The sequence below is a fragment of the Trachurus japonicus genome, chromosome 22 (genome assembly GCF_045865225.1).
Source record: "Trachurus japonicus isolate A0001 chromosome 22, Traja_1.0".
NCBI classification, from domain to species: Eukaryota; Metazoa; Chordata; class Actinopteri; order Carangiformes; family Carangidae; genus Trachurus; species Trachurus japonicus.
Window position 1 is genome coordinate 29,172,964 of NC_140928.1, and position 16,322 is coordinate 29,189,285.

Here is a 16,322-nt window from a genome sequence, read left to right on the forward strand (position 1 = left end):
TATGGCTACCAATATGACTCTTAAAATATAAGTTTGTGGATAGTTCTGTCGGGAGCTAACTGGCCTCGATCCTCTCAGTACGACGTCATCACCGGAACTCCGTAGTATCTGTTCTTATCAGTTTAATATCTGATATGTCCTCTGCCCGAGGACAACATATTGAACGGATTTTTGCCACCGGGAGCTGAAAAAGGGGCTTGCTCCGTTCACTCCACGCATCGACCCGGCATTGCAGTGTCGCCGGGAACGGTGCACCCTTCTCTCGCCTTGTTGAAAACCAAGCCATGGCCAAACACAGACTTTCAGATGGCACTTTGCACGTGGCTCAAAGGAAGGGCCTCAAGTGGCCTGGCAGCTTTCACCAGGTTCCGCTGGTGCTTTTGCACAAACCAGTCCAAGCAAAGTGCGTCCTCCCCAGCCCGCCTGCCTGCCTGCCTACCTGCCTGCCTACCTGCCTGCCAAACGGGGGGCGGCAGCTGGGATTCGGCACTCGGCAGGCAACCAGAAGCCAACCGCGAGGGTGGAGACTGGGACAGATAGGGTCCTGGGCTGCCTGGGAGGAGACGGGCTCTACCGACTCTGGCTTCTCTTCATAACGCACAAGACTTTCGTCTTTTACTAAAGACTTCCGTGGAGAGGAACACCAACGAGTTCAAGCTATTTTTGGGAGGCTCTGCCGTACGGCCGAGCCCTTTGAGTTTGTGAAAAGTCAATCGGCAGCGAGGGCTGCGCAGTGGAGAAGTTGGGCGGAGGGGCTATAATGCAGCCAGTCTGGCTTTTGTGTCACCGACAGGGAACCGCGTCGAGTGGGGTCCGGCCCCAGAGCTGTGCTCGGAAATCAGGCGCTTGGGTCCCATCGCTTCTCGGCCTTTTGGCTAAGATCAAGTGTAGTATCTGTTCTTATCCAAGTGGGAGAGACTCCAAAGACAAATAATGAAGCGGCCAAAGGAGAAAGGAGGAAAAGGAGTGCCAGACCTGTACCAGTTTTTAGGATCCCTGTACACCACCCTGCACCTGAAAGCTGCTACGGCCCCATCCAGAAACCCAAAGACAGCAGCAATGACACGGTTCTGGATGGGGACCTACCTAAGAAGACAAAAGTTTTTATCCACTGATCTTAGAGTTCCTGTGTCTTTTAACTTGCCACCTGCATACAGTTTTATTTGCACGTTCTTAAAGCATTTTAACCTAGAGCACGAAGAGTTGCAGATTTTAACCAACCACCGTATGCTTTTATCTGTTGTGCAGGAGCGGGAACCAGTGAGTCCTGCGCGCAGGCTCGCACTCGGCGAGCCCTCCACAGTTTGGCGCAACGTGAACCACTCCGCTCTCCCAAACCGACTCCGGGACCTGTTATGGATGGTGGCCCATGAGATCCTCCCGGTCAGGTCCGTAATGCACTCCAGAGGCATGGCGAAACACGCAACCTGCCCCCGACCTGGTTGTGGCGCGCCAGAGACGGTGAGGCACCTGCTCTGGGAGTGCAGCGCTGCTGAGGATCTGTGGGCAACGGCCGGCTCCTTGCAATTCCCGTACTTACCAGCAAGGGAGGTCCTTACAGCACAACTTGTGCTGTATGGGGTGAGCCGCGAAGACATTCCACCACCTGTCTTCGCCAAGCAGTGGCTCACCCTCGCCGCCATAGTAGACGCCACCTGGACCTCCAGAAACTTGCTGGTAAGAAAGCACAAGCAGATCCCCCCCGTGGCTGTGCTCCGTATGGCAGCAGCGACGGTCCGAGCGGCCGAAGCTGCAGGCGGCGGGCCTAGGACACAGCCACAAAGAAGAATCGCCTCTGTGCCCATTCGGACAAAGGAGCCGGAGCCACATCACTGAAAAGGTCCCAGCAGCGGCGGCCTGACTCTCCGGGATTGGCAGGACTGGGAAGGAGCTGAGGGCGAGGATCTCCTCTGAGCACCACAGCAGAGTCCCAAGAGGAAAACGGCTTGGGGGAGCGGAGTGAGCCAGCCTTGATAGGGACTCACCCCGCTCCTGCACAACCATGGAAAGGATTTTAACCTCTGCACTCGCTTTTAAATGAACTTTTAAAGACACATGGACTGACACACACATCAATGAACTTTTAAATACCATACACAAACATTCCTTTAAACATGTAATATTTGTAAAACATTTTAACAAGCCTCACACACTGAGCTTTTAATAAATTGTTTTTACAAATATTAAATTATCATTGTTATGTAGACATGTCTTCTTTTATCCAACTTGTATTGTACTGAAAAAAGAAGAAGGAAAAAAAGAAGAAAGAAATTGTGTGTAAAAATGTCATTGATTGAAGACAGAAAATGTTTGAAAAACGTGTCAATAAAATTTTTCGAAAGAAAAAAAATCTGTTCTTATCAGTTTAATATCTGATACGTCCTCTACCCGAGGACAACATATTAAACGGATTTTTGCCACCGGGAGCTGAAAAAGGGGCTTGCTCCGTTCACTCCACGCATCGACCCGGCATTGCAGTGTCGCCGGGAACGGTGCACCCTTCTCTCGCCTTGTTGAAAACCAAGCCATGGCCAAACACAGACTTTCAGATGGCACTTTGCACGTGGCTCAAAGGAAGGGCCTCAAGTGGCCTGGCAGCTTTCACCAGGTTCCGCTGGTGCTTTTGCACAAACCAGTGCAAGCAAAGTGCGTCCTCCCCAGCCCGCCTGCCTGTCTGCCTACCTTCCTGCCAAACGTCAGACTTTTTCCAGCCTGCCCAGGCTCTTATCTCCGAGACCCCGTTGGTCAGAGCCTGTGAGAGCATGGGGAGGGCTGGGGGATCGGGGGCGGCAGCTGGGATTCGGCACTCGGCAGGCAACCAGAAGCCAACCGCGAGGGTGGAGACTGGGACAGATAGGGTCCTGGGCTGCCTGGGAGGAGACGGGCTCTACCGATTCTGGCTTCTCTTCATAACGCACAAGTCTTTCGCCTTTTACTAAAGACTTCCGTGGAGAGGAACACCAACGAGTTCAAGCTATTTTTGGGAGGCTCTGCCGTACGGCCGAGCCCTTTGAGTTTGTGAAAAGTCAATCGGCAGCGAGGGCTGCGCAGTGGAGAAGTTGGGCGGAGGGGCTATAATGCAGCCAGTCTGGCTTTTGTGTCACCGACAGGGCACCGCGTCGAGTGGGGTCCGGCCCCAGAGCTGTGCTCGGAAATCAGGCTCTTAGGTCCCATCGCTTCTCGGCCTTTTGGCTCAGATCAAGTGTAGTATCTGTTCTTATCAGTTTAATATCTGATATGTCCTCTACCCGAGGACAACATATTAAACGGATTTTTGCCACCGGGAGCTGAAAAAGGGGCTTGCTCCGTTCACTCCACGCATCGACCCGGCATTGCAGTGTCGCCGGGAATGGTGCACCCTTCTCTCGCCTTGTTGAAAACCAAGCCATGGCCAAACACAGACTTTCAGATGGCACTTTGCACGTGGCTCAAAGGAAGGGCCTCAAGTGGCCTGGCAGCTTTCACCAGGTGCTGCTAGTGCTTTTGCACAAACCAGTCCAAGCAAAGTGCGTCCTCCCCAGCCCGCCTGCCTGCCTGCCAAACGTCAGACTTTTCCCAGCCTGCCCAGGCTCTTATCTCCGAGACCCCGTTGGTCAGAGCCTGTGAGAGCATGGGGAGGGCTGGGGGATCGGGGGCGGCAGCTGGGATTCGGCACTCAGCAGGCAACCAGAAGCCAACCGCGAGGGTGGAGACTGGGACAGATAGGGTCCTGGGCTGCCTGGGAGGAGACGGGCTCTACCGACTCTGGCTTCTCTTCATAATGCACAAGTCTTTCGCCTTTTACTAAAGACTTCCGTGGAGAGGAACACCAACGAGTTCAAGCTATTTTTGGGAGGCTCTGCCGTACGGCCGAGCCCTTTGAGTTTGTGAAAAGTCAATCGGCAGCGAGGGCTGCGCAGTGGAGAAGTTGGGCGGAGGGGCTATAATGCAGCCAGTCTGGCTTTTGTGTCACTGACAGGGAACCGCGTCGAGTGGGGTCCGGCCCCAGAGCTGTGCTCGGAAATCAGGCGCTTGGGTCCCATCGCTTCTCGGCCTTTTGGCTAAGATCAAGTGTAGTATCTGTTCTTATCAGTTTCTTATTGCTGTCGAGCGGTGTATGGGGCGCAATAAGTCTTTCATGTCTCAGGCTTGTGATCCTGTACCCTGCGACGGATCATAAACCCTGTGGCGATGGCAGCGGCCAGTATCCAGACGACCCATACTAGGGTTGGGCTCAGGAACACACTGCGTTTCAAATGGAATACCCAAGGACAGATCATGGACAGAGTGAGCTTTGGTAGAGAAATCCTTTTCGACGTCCTGAAGATGAAGCCGGAGGATATCTACTGCCTTCAACAGAACAAAACAGAAGGTTTCTATGATGTGTCTTTCTGTACCAGAACAAAAATGCAAGAGGCTCAGGATCATGCCAGCCAGAATGTTTCACCTATGTTAAAGAACTTTGAGGTTCTCTCTTTGGCAAGGAACAACAATCGCATCATTACAGTTCATATGTACAACCCATGGGTCAGAAGAAGCCCTGAGGTACTTCCTTAACAATTTTGTGACTGTCCTGCCTGGAGTAAACGAGATAAAAGATGCACTGGGCATCTGGACCGGAAAAAGACAGTTCAAAATACAGCTGAGAGAGGACCGGAACGGCTACGATGGCTACCTCCACCCTCCAGCCTCTTTCACCATTGGAGCAGACCGAGGATTCCTGATCTACGCAGGCCAACCGAGGTACTGTCGAAAATGCAGCACATATGGTCATGTAGCTGAGACATGCACGCAAGTCCGCTGTAGAAACTGTCACACCCTTGGCCATACAATGAAAGATTGCCGAGAAGCAAGACGGTGCAGCCTGTGCAACTCATCTTTGCACTTGGCTAAAGACTGCCCTAAGCCTTCTTACGCTGGGGCTACCAAAGGAAATAGGCCTCCCCAAGGAGAAGGCCATGCCCTTCGAGAAATCGAAGAAGTAATACGCAAGATCGTGGCAGAGAGAGAAACAACGATGGAATGCCCTACAGAGATACACACAGACGGGGTGAAGAGGAGGGAGAAGACCGGGGGCCTCATGTATCAATGTTGCGTACGCACAAAAAAGTGGCGTACGTCATTTTCCACGCCAACGTTCAGATGTATCAAATGTGAAATGACCGTGGAAAAGTGCGGTGGCCCACGCCAACTCCATAGCTGGCGTACGCACGTTTCTACAGCTATTATTCCTTTGGCGACACTTAGAGGTGAAGCTGTGAAACTGTTAATAATGTGAAAACAATTAGACCTCAGAGTAATGTGCTCATCAGAGACATGAACAACTAACCCATCCACATGTTGCAATTAGATAAGTGGATAGAAAAGCATGCGCAAAGTGGTGCAGAAAATAGCATCAGCTTTAGTCTTAAGATATTGCAGATGCTGCAGTGCGAAGTGCACACGAGTCCCGGAGGTTTTTTTTTGCACATGATGACTCTTTTGGTTTCCGAGAGCAATTCTCTTGGAACTGAGTGCAGTGCGCTGCGACCGGACTGAGCGCGCGACACGGCGGGGAGCATTCATCCATTCAGGTGCTGACCACACTGTGAACAGGAAGCATTTTTATACTATAAATGTACAGATCATATGTGATGCGTAAATGTATCACATATTAACAAACATTGTGGCGAGGTGGCTGGTTCAGCGCACGATTCATTCATTCAGCACAGCTGGGGACAGATTACAGGCTGGGACTGTATGCGCGCAAAGTAAATGTACAGTATTTGTTTAATTGTCCTATGTAACCCCCCGATGCACACTGAGCATGTCCGCCCAGATATCACACTGTCAGTGACTTTCTTTTTGCTGGTTAAACTACACAGACTGTGTGAAGTACTTAATGTCAATAAACACATGCGTAAAGTTGGACATGTGTCTTTATCAGCCTCCCTGGCGCACTTCTGCATTTACTACGCGATCTGTGTATAAAAAAAGGCAAATAAAATTGTAAATCCATTTCACATAATTTAATTAGAGTACATTGTCTGCTTTCATTTGGGATGACAGCGGTCCTCCGCTTCACGTTCACCTTTATATAACACACACACTCTCCCACCCCCTTTGTGATGGTGCCGGAGGACGGCAAAAAAAAAAAAAAAAAAAGATGTTTACACGGCTCAACTTTATCGAGGAGCACCTTCAACTCAAATTTGGTTAAATTGCTGTTCCTCACAGTTTCTCATGGTGTTATCTGACCGTAAAGAGAAGGGAATCTTTGGTGCAGGCCTTATTTACATTGATTTTGCATATTTAAATGGAGGCGTGGACAGGGAGAAGATTACCACTTCGGCATGTGCGCTCAATTCCACGTTGATTGGGATGTACAAAGGAAAAGTGCTTGGATCCATGCGTACGCACACTTTGATACATCAGATTTTCTTTGTGCGTACGACAGTTTCTGGATTTTGGCGTACGCCATGTTTCAGTATGAAATCCACGCAAGTATTGATACATGAGGCCCCGGGAAACCAGGAGAGACGACAACAGACTTTCCACAGAGCAGCGACGACGGAGAAGACTGGACGGTGCAGAGAGACAAAAGACGACAGAGACAGAAACGTAAGATCAGCTCAAAAACAACCCCAGAACACGACCCACAAGAAAAACCACAAGACCAGAGGGGCCAGAGGAAACAACCGAGAGGAGAGACTACAAGAGAGACTGGGAAAAGAGACACCACAACCGACACTCGGAAAACCGAAGAGACCTCGACTGCAACGGCAGCCGACCACACCAGAGATCCCGTGACGAAAGACGTCTTCGAGGAGAACACGGCGAAGTCCAACACCTCATCCGACGAGGAAACCTTGAGCTCCTTGAATACGCCACTCATTGATCTACAGGTAAAAACTGAAAATGCGGCAAAAACAAAGGTGGACTTTAAGACTTTGTTTCCTGCATTACCTATGCTAAATGATAGCTCCTTATAGTCCACTGTACATAGGAACAAATAAATAAAAATATATAGACTGCCTATAGTTGCCTCCCGCATGTCAAAAAACTATTTTCAAAGCCTATACTAACCAAAATAGACATCATAACAACAAAGGCCAGGGGGCTCCAAAACAAAGTTAAAAGAACAGCAGTCTTCACCTATCTAGCCTCCCTGAACTTCACAGTCTGCTTTATACAAGAGGTACATTTACGAAACCATAAAGATGTCCTTTGTTTTTCAAGTGAGTGGCTGAAAGGAGACTCAAGATGGAGTGTAGGTGGACTTTACACCTCAGGAGTGGGTATCTTATGTGGAAATAGAGACCTCAGAATTGTGAGTAGTTTCTCTCTGGTCCAGGGAAGGGTTCTGGTGGTAGACATAGATTGGAAAGAAGTACATGTCAGACTCATAAATACGTATGCCAACACAGAACCAAAGGCCAGAAAAGAAATGTATAAAGAAATAGATGCAGCATTTATGACAAACAGAACAATAATCTGGGCAGGTGACATGAATGTCGACCTGGACAAAAGTAAAGATAGTTTACAGGTCAAAAACTTAATTAAGGAATACAGTCTGCTTGACGCATATAGAAAAGTCAACAAGATTGAGCCAGGACACACCTGGGGAAATAGTAGAGGTGCCAAAAGCAGACTAGACTACGTCTTCATACCGAACTGTCTAAAAGTTAAAACAGCATGTGTCAAACCAGTCTTCTACTCAGACCATGCTATGTTAGTAGTCTCCTGCCATATAAACTCCCAACAATATGGTAAATCATACTGGAAGTTCAATAATACACTATTAACCTCTTCATGCAGAGGCCATTTTTGGCAATTTCCGCCTGTTTTTGTATCACTGCAATTAAAGCTTTATAACCACAGAAGTACTAATCCCACAACTATGGTTTATGGCTTAAATGAAAGACAACCTTTGTCCCTTTACATCTATATGTATAAAATATTGAATTGAGTCATTCCATAAAAAAATGGGCTTCTGAAATTTTTTTGGAAAAAAAAAAAAACGAGTTTGAAATATTTGGTGAAAAGGTGATATATCAAAATCCTAATTATAAAACAGGTTGAATTGTTCATATATGGTTCACACACTCCCTGTCCACATGTGTACCAAATTTTAGGTTGATAGGTAAAACTACTGAGGCACTATAGAGTTTTTCCAAACAGTGTCCCTTGGCGATGTACAGTGTGCAAAACCTGTCCAAAATTGTCCAATTTGGCTAAAATGCACACTGCAAGATTTTAGTGAGATTTTTTTTTTTTCCAACAGATAACCTATTGGGGCCAATCACATACTTGATGGCTTTTAGGAACACCAGTTACATAAGTAAAATGCCATTTGAAAATTTAATTTATGGGGATGAATATTTAGTGTCCAAAACCCATCCAAACATGAATTTACCTATTTTCGCCTGCATTATATTGTTATTTTCCTTTATAACTCCAGAAGTAAACATCCCACAACCATCAGTGATGGCTTAAATTAACAAGGACATTTGAAATAGTTCATTTGTCTTTTATTATTATTTTAATTAAACTTGGGGCAGTAAAAACTCACTTTTTGTGGAGACTTGTATTGCTTACTTGTTGACACTAGGGGGAGAGGGAACCACAGGAACCAGCTGGGTGCAGGCTTATGCTTTGCCTAATCAGGGATCATTATATATCAGGTCACACCTTAGAGTCTCTGCTATTGGACCAAAAAGTTTTCACCCCCGTGACTTTGATTGACAGGCGACGAGAGATGCGCAAAGCGGGTGCGCAGTCTGACGGAGAATGCGAGTAGTAATAGAACTGCGGAGTTACGTAACACGCTGTGGATTATCTGGTCACGATGGATAAAATCGATCAATGGATTATTTTCGAGCACATCTTCAGCTTTAACAAGAGGGTAAGCTTGTAATTTTATTCAGTGTTTTAGTGGGTCTATGATTCACAAATGTCCGTCTTTTTCGGCACTCGAAAATGACTTCCGGGTTTGTTTGTGTTGAGTGAGCAGGCTTGTTTAAACCTTTAATGGGGTAAAAACTGCATTTTTGTTCTTTGCTGCTGTTTATATGACAGTATACGATTTTTTGGTGGTGAAAGAAGAGGTGTACAGATGGTACATATATGTTTAAATCACCTTCGTTGTTGACGTGACGTCGCTTGTGGGCTGCCGTAGTCTGATATTGTTTGAGACATTTTCAGTGACTGTGAAAAAACCGTAGCACCTAGAAACTTCATTTTTTTTCCTACATGTTGCCGAAAGTGTCCTTAAAAGGTTTGTGGTGGAGTTTTAATTACAGCATGCCTACTTTTCGTTATATTAAGGACGCCGTTCATGTGTTATTGATTTGGGACGCCGGCGTCCCAACCACTAGGGGGCCTGCGTGAACAGGTTAAGATGCAACATTTTCAATAAAGACTTCAGGGATTTCTTCAAAGATTGTGCTGAACTGCAATGTTTCTACCCAAGAAAAACAGAATGGTGGGACAATACTAAAAACAAAATTAAAACCTTCACACAAGACTTTTGTAAGAAAAGAAATAATGAAAAACATAAGGATTTTAATCTATTACAAAAAGAAATACAAAAGCTGTATAGTAGTGCAAATGAGAAAAAGAGCAAGACAGACGATCCAGCATTGAAACTACTATTAACAAAACAACGAGAGTACTTCGAAGAAAAATCCAGAACCTTTGCATTCAGTTTAATATCTGATATGTCCTCTACCCGAGGACAACATATTAAACAGAGATAAGAGCCTGGGCAGGCTGGAAAAAGTCTGACGTTTGGCAGGCAGGTAGGCAGGCAGGCAGGCGGGCTGGGGAGGACGCACTTTGCTTGGACTGGTTTGTGCAAAAGCATCAGCGGCACCTGGTGAAAGCTGCCAGGCCACTTGAGGCCCTTCCTTTGAGCCACGTGCAAAGTGCCATCTGAAAGTCTGTGTTTGGCCATGGCTTGGTTTTCAACAAGGCGAGAGAAGGGTGCACCGTTCCCGGCGACACTGCAATGCCGGGTCGATGCGTGGAGTGAACGGAGCAAGCCCCTTTTTCAGCTCCCGGTGGCAAAAATCCGTTTAATATGTTGTCCTCGGGTAGAGGACATATCAGATATTAAACTGATAAGAACAGATTTTTTTTCTTTCGAAAAATTTTATTGACACGTTTTTCAAACATTTTTTTCTTCAATCAATGACATTTTTACACACAATTTCTTTTCTTTTTTTTTTCTTTCTTCTTTTTTTCAGTACAATACAAGTTGGATAAAAAGAAGACATGTCTACATAACAATGATAATTTAATATTTGTAAAAACAATTCATTAAAAGCTCAGTGTGTGAGGCTTGTTAAAATGTTTTACAAATAAGACATGTTTAAAAGAATGTGTGGTATTTAAAAGTTCATTGATGTGTTTCTGTCCATGTGTCCATAAAATTTCATCTAAAAGTGAGTGCAGAGGTTAAAAAGCTTTCCATGGTTGTGCAGGAGCGGGGTGAGTCCCTCTCAAGGCTGCCTTCCTCCGCTCCCCCAAGCCTTTTTCCTCTCGGGACTCTGTTGTGGTGCTCAGAGGAGATCCTCGCCCTCAGCTCCTTCCCAGTCCTGCCAATCCCGGAGAGTCAGGCCGCCGCTGCTGGGACCTTTTCAGTGATGTGGCTCCGGCTCCTTCGTCCGAATGGGCACAGAGGCGATTCTTCTTTGTGGCTGTGTCCTAGGCCCGCCGCCTGCAGCTTCGGCCGCTCGGACCGTCGCTGCTGCCATACGGAGCACAGCCACGGGGGGGATCTGCTTGTGCTTTCTTACCAGCAAGTTTCTGGAGGTCCAGGTGGCGTCTACTATGGCGGCGAGGGTGAGCCACTGCTTGGCGAAGACAGGTGGTGAAATGTCTTCGCGGCTCACCCCATACAGCACAAGTTGTGCTGTAAGGACCTCCCTTGCTGGTAAGTACGGGAATTGCAAGGAGCCGGCCGTTGCCCACAGATCCTCAGCAGCGCTGCACTCCCAGAGCAGGTGCCTCACCGTCTCTGGCGCGCCACAACCAGGTCGGGGGCAGGTTGCGTGTTTCGCCATGCCTCTGGAGTGCATTACGGACCTGACCGGGAGGATCTCATGGGCCACCATCCATAACAGGTCCCGGAGTCGGTTTGGGAGAGCGGAGTGGTTCACGTTGCGCCAAACTGTGGAGGGCTCGCCGAGTGCGAGCCTGCGCACAGGACTCACTGGTTCCCGCTCCTGCACAACAGATAAAAGCATACGATGGTTTGTTAAAATCTGCAACTCTTCGTGCTCTAGGTTAAAATGCTTTAAAAACGTGCAAATAAAACTGTATGCAGGTGGCAAGTTAAAAGACACAGGAACTCTAAGATCAGTGGGTAAAAACTTTTTTCTTCTTAGGTAGGTCCCCATCCAGAACCGCGTCATTGCTGCTGTCTTTGGGTTTCTGGATGGGGCCGTAGCAGCTTTCAGGTGCAGGGTGGTGTACAGGGATCCTAAAAACTGGTACAGGTCTGGCACTTCTTTTCCTCCTTTCTCCTTTGGCCGCTTCATTATTTGTCTTTGGAGTCTCTCCCACTTGGATCCCCATAAAAAATAAAAGATGGCTCGTTCCAGGTCTAAAAGCACACTCCTAGGGGGGGTAAAAACAGAACTGACAAGTAAAAGCACAGGTAAAATCACTGCTTTTATGATTAAAACTTTGCCTTCTATCGTCAGTCCTCTAAGTCCCCAGAATCCTAGTCGCTTCTTAACTTTCCCTACCACGTCCGGCCAGTTTGTACTCCCCCCCCCTTCCCTGTCAAATTTTATCCCCAGTATTTTCAGGTCAGTCTGGGTCACAGTCAGGGGAAGTCCTGTCATGTCAGTCGCTGTCCATGGGCCATAAAATTGGGCTTGCGTTTTTTCTCTATTTAGTTTGGCAGCAGAGGCCCGCCCAAACCAGTCAGTCAAGTCTAGCGTCCGGTTGACAGATAAAAGGTCGGTGCAAACAATGTTAAAATCGTCCATATATAAAAGGCACTTAATAAAAGAGCCCCTACCTCCCGGAATTGCCACCCCGTTGATCCATTTGTCCCTTCTCAAGATCTGCGCCAGTGGTTCTACGCAGATGACATAGAGGAGGGCAGATAACGGACAACCCTGACGGACACCGCAGCATATATCCACTGCTTTGGTAAGCTCCCCATTAACAAGGATTCTGCTTGTGATGCCCCGGTATAGCAGTCCCACCCACGCTATAAACCTATCAGGAAATCCCACTTTTTGCAGTACCTTAAAAAGGTACTGGTGCGAGACCCGATCAAATGCCTTCTCAAAGTCTAAATTTAGGACTATTAGTCGAATGTTTCTGTCTCTCGCGTAACAGATGGTGTCTCTGATCAGTACGAGGCTGTCGGTGATCTTCCTCCCCGGAATGGCGCAGCCTTGATCCGGGTGGATCACCTCCCCTAAAACCAAAGATAAACGACTAGCTAAAAGTTTGCTAAAAAGTTTGCAGTCTACGTTTAAAAGAGTCACAGGTCTCCAGTTTTTCAGGTCAGTCTTTTCGTCTTTTTTATGTATTAAAGTCACTATCCCTACTCTAAAAGAGTCTGGTAACAGGTTAAGTCCTTCAAATTCGTTAAAAACAGTTAAAATGTCGTGTGCAATAAGATCCCTAAAAGTCAGATAAAACTCAAGGGGAAGTCCGTCTTGGCCAGGGGACTTCCCCTTCTTAAAATGTTTTAAAGACTTATCCAACTCTAAAAGGGTAAAATCCTGTTCTAAAAGCACACTATCTTTAAAACTGTTTGAAATGGATTCTAAAACCTGTTCAGTGACCTTTTCATCTATTTCTTTTTCTTTGTACAATGTTTCATAGTAATTTTCCACAGTTTCTTTAACTTCCTGTGTGTTAGTTGTTAAGTTACCTTCTTTATTTTTCAATTCTGTTAAAAGACCTTGTTTTCTCATTATTTTCTTAAAAAAATAGCGTGTGCATTTTTCCCCTTCTTCTATTTCTCTTTCTTTGCTTCTTATTATGGCTCCACGACTCTTAATTTCTGATATTTCTGTCATTTGTTTTTTTATTTCTAAAATTTCATTGTTAAAATCAAAACCCTGGCTTGTTAATAAAAAATATCGCTGCAGTCTTTTCTGCAGTCCCAACATGTGTCTGTTTTCCCTATCTTTCTTTTTCTTACCTAGCTGCCTAAAGAAAGTCCGGGTCCTCTCCTTCACCATTTCCCACCAGTGTGCTCGTGTTTGGTACAAGTCTTGAAGGGTCTGCCACTCCTTGTACTGCTCTCGGTATTCCCTGACTATCTCCCTATCTTCTAAAAGAGAGCAGTTGAGCTTCCACAGACCACTTCCTAAAGTCACACCTGAAGAGAGTGATAGGGTGCAGGATAGCATAACGTGATCTGAGAAGAAAACAGGGGTTAATCTAGCATCGGTGGGCGGGCAGTTGCGTGTAAAACAGTAGTCGATGCGAGAGGCTCTGGTGCTATCACCACTGAACCAGGTGAAGCCCTCCTCTCTGGGATGCATGGTTTTAAAACAGTCGACTAGCTTAAAATCCCTAACTATTCCTTGAAGTAAAACCGATGTTTTATCTATTTTAAAATCATCCCCTGCATCTTTCCTATCCTTCTTGCTTAAAACACAATTAAAATCTCCTCCTACCACTAATGGGACCCTACCTAACATGTGGGACTGCAGATCTTCTAAAAAGTCATACCTGTCGTTTTTGTCATTAAAACCATAGACGTTAAGAAGGTTAAAATCATTTTCCATAAATGAAAGGCGTGCTAAAAGAGCCCGCCCATCCTTCACCACAGTGCTGCCCTTCACCGAGATCAAGGGGTTTTTAATAAGTATGGCCACTCCATCTGATTTGTTTTCATTTGAACCACTGAATAGGGAGGTCCCGGGTGGCCACATTCCTTCCCATTTGCTATAGTGTTTTAAAAAGGGCAGGTTGCATTCCTGCAATAAAAACACATCTGAGTCAACAGACTGTAGGAAGGAAAATATACTTTGTGCTCTAACTCTTGACTTCACACTTCTCACATTTATTGTGGAAATGTTGAGAGCCATGAGTATGGAAATTAAAAACAACAGGTACTGCATTTTTAAATAGTTTTTAAAAAGCCAGGGTTATGTCCATTTCACTCTTTTGTATCTTGTAACAGAAGCTCATTTCGCGTCTCATAACAATTAGGGGGCGAATCTAGAGTTTCTGATCTCCTGAAAGCATCATTTCCCAGTCTTTCATGTGGAGTTGATTGAAGTGAAATTGTCAGAAAAGAACACTGGTCAGTTGTGGAGCAGACATTTGGCCTCTCCTCAGGTGAGGTGGCAGTTCCAACATCTATACGCCCTCTCTTTTCTAAGTTCTCTGCCACCTCAGGGCTGGATAGTTCTGACACATTTCTTTTCAGGAGGGGCTGTGCGTCGGGGAAGGAGGCTTCACTGGACCCTTCTTCCACAATCTGGAGACTGGTGGAGGTTTCGGGTCCAGATTCACCGGCTGCCTGGCTCTCCATACTTTCCTGCTCTTCCCCCTCTGCTGGGGTGAGGCCAGGCCCCTCCCCTTTTCCCGCCTCACTGGGCTCCTCTCCTCCAATCACAGTTTTTGGCGGGAAATTTGAATTTTCCAGCCCCTCCCTTTCAATTAACACTTCTTGTCGGCCATTTTCCTCTTTTTTATCAATGTTCTCTTGCCTTCTTTGAGCTTTTAATTTGTTGGCAAATGATTTTGGGCAGTCTCTGAAGAGGTGGGTTGCCTCTCCACAGAGGTTGCATTTTCTCCTGTTTGGGCATTCCTCAAAGGAATGCCCCACTTCCCTACATTTGCCGCACACAGTTTTCTGGCAAGCTTCTACCAGGTGCCCATGCTCACCACACTTGCGGCACAGCTTCGGCATTCCCTGGTAGTGAATGTAGCCCCTGTTCTCTCCAAGGACTATCATGGATGGGAGATGTCTCAGGCCCTGGAAGCCCTGGGGGTCCTGCCATTGCTGGACAGGGACCCTCCAGGCACAATTCCAGATGCCATCCTCATCTCTCACCTTGGTAGCCTGGCCTTTGACAGTGCAATATCTCCCCAGCCATATGCAAATGTCCTCAGCATTTACTGTCTCATTGAACATCCTGACAATCACCACTTTCTGGGAGTTGTCAGTCAGTTTCTCCACAGCAAAAGCCTTAAACTGGGTCTTTACTTTTTCGAAACGATTCCAGAATTCTAGTAAGGTGGCAGCCGACACAAAACTCACGTCAAAACCTTTTCCAGAGGGCAGAGTCACAATACAGTTTAAAGATTCTGCTTTGAATCCAAGGGTCTGTTGAATTAGCTTCCTGGAGAAGTCCAGTCTGGACATCTCCAGGAGCTTTCCATCCACCTCCCTGAATAAAAAGCGCACACTGTGGTGCCTCCGCATGCCGGCACGGGCAGCCGACATGGCTGGAGGCACCTCAGTAAAAGAGCAAAATCAATAAATAAATAAAATCCAAGTAAAACCAACAAATAATAAAAAACAGAAGTGAGGTAAAACCAGTAAAACTTAAAAAATTGACTTACCTTGTGTGACTGTACTGAAAAGTAAGGCAATTAGGATTGTGCAAAAGAAGCAAATGTGCAAAACAAGCAATACAAACAAAACGTGCAAAACAAGCAAGGACAAAATCCAAAGGAATATCCCCCAAAAGTTACTAGGAAGAGTCCCACTGAACGGGAACCTTCCTGCAACGCCGGGAGTGATCGCAGTCTTAGCCAAAAGGCCGAGAAGCGATGGGACCCAAGCGTCTGATTTCCGAGCACAGCTCTGGGGCCGGACCCCACTCGACGCGGTTCCCTGTCGGTGACACAAAAGCCAGACTGGCTGCATTATAGCCCCTCCGCCCAACTTCTCCACTGCGCAGCCCTCGCTGCCGATTGACTTTTCACAAACTCAAAGGGCTCGGCCGTACGGCAGAGCCTCCCAAAAATAGCTTGAACTCGTTGGTGTTCCTCTCCACGGAAGTCTTTAGTAAAAGGCGAAAGACTTGTGCGTTATGAAGAGAAGCCAGAGTCGGTAGAGCCCGTCTCCTCCCAGGCAGCCCAGGACCCTATCTGTCCCAGTCTCCACCCTCGCGGTTGGCTTCTGGTTGCCTGCCGAGTGCCGAATCCCAGCTGCCGCCCCCGATCCCCCAGCCCTCCCCATGCTCTCACAGGCTCTGACCAACGGGGTCTCGGAGATAAGAGCCTGGGCAGGCTGGGAAAAGTCTGACGTTTGGCAGGCAGGCAGGCGGGCTGGGGAGGACGCACTTTGCTTGGACTGGTTTGTGCAAAAGCACCAGAGGCACCTGGTGAAAGCTGCCAGGCCACTTGAGGCCCTTCCTTTGAGCCAC

The 16,322-nt window shown here is 47.1% G+C and overlaps 1 long non-coding RNA gene, 5 other non-coding genes and 5 pseudogenes across 6 annotated transcripts; 8 read left to right on the top strand and 3 right to left on the bottom strand.

The window, feature by feature from the left end:
• Positions 1 to 87: 87 nt before the first annotated feature.
• Positions 88 to 260, top strand: LOC146964305 (U2 spliceosomal RNA; annotated as a pseudogene).
• A 314-nt stretch (positions 261 to 574) lies between these two features.
• Positions 575 to 691, top strand: LOC146964306 (U5 spliceosomal RNA). The gene has a single exon (XR_015034856.1). It is a non-coding gene; the product is annotated as a U5 spliceosomal RNA (small nuclear RNA).
• A 164-nt stretch (positions 692 to 855) lies between these two features.
• LOC146964307 (U2 spliceosomal RNA) lies at positions 856 to 980 on the top strand (annotated as a pseudogene).
• Positions 981 to 2,327: 1,347 nt separating this feature from the next.
• LOC146964308 (U2 spliceosomal RNA) lies at positions 2,328 to 2,503 on the top strand (annotated as a pseudogene).
• A 388-nt stretch (positions 2,504 to 2,891) lies between these two features.
• On the top strand, positions 2,892 to 3,008 carry LOC146964309 (U5 spliceosomal RNA). The gene has a single exon (XR_015034852.1). It is a non-coding gene; the product is annotated as a U5 spliceosomal RNA (small nuclear RNA).
• Positions 3,009 to 3,172: 164 nt separating this feature from the next.
• On the top strand, positions 3,173 to 3,363 carry LOC146964310 (U2 spliceosomal RNA). The gene has a single exon (XR_015034946.1). It is a non-coding gene; the product is annotated as a U2 spliceosomal RNA (small nuclear RNA).
• A 376-nt stretch (positions 3,364 to 3,739) lies between these two features.
• On the top strand, positions 3,740 to 3,856 carry LOC146964311 (U5 spliceosomal RNA). The gene has a single exon (XR_015034851.1). It is a non-coding gene; the product is annotated as a U5 spliceosomal RNA (small nuclear RNA).
• Positions 3,857 to 4,020: 164 nt separating this feature from the next.
• Positions 4,021 to 4,201, top strand: LOC146964312 (U2 spliceosomal RNA; annotated as a pseudogene).
• A 5,734-nt stretch (positions 4,202 to 9,935) lies between these two features.
• LOC146964313 (uncharacterized) lies at positions 9,936 to 15,996 on the bottom strand. Its single transcript, XR_015034784.1, has 2 exons — positions 15,931 to 15,996; positions 9,936 to 10,098 (listed from the first exon to the last, which is right to left on the bottom strand). It is a non-coding gene; the product is annotated as an uncharacterized LOC146964313 (long non-coding RNA).
• LOC146964314 (U2 spliceosomal RNA) lies at positions 9,938 to 10,113 on the bottom strand (annotated as a pseudogene).
• Positions 15,890 to 16,006, bottom strand: LOC146964315 (U5 spliceosomal RNA). The gene has a single exon (XR_015035013.1). It is a non-coding gene; the product is annotated as a U5 spliceosomal RNA (small nuclear RNA).
• Positions 16,007 to 16,322: the final 316 nt, after the last annotated feature.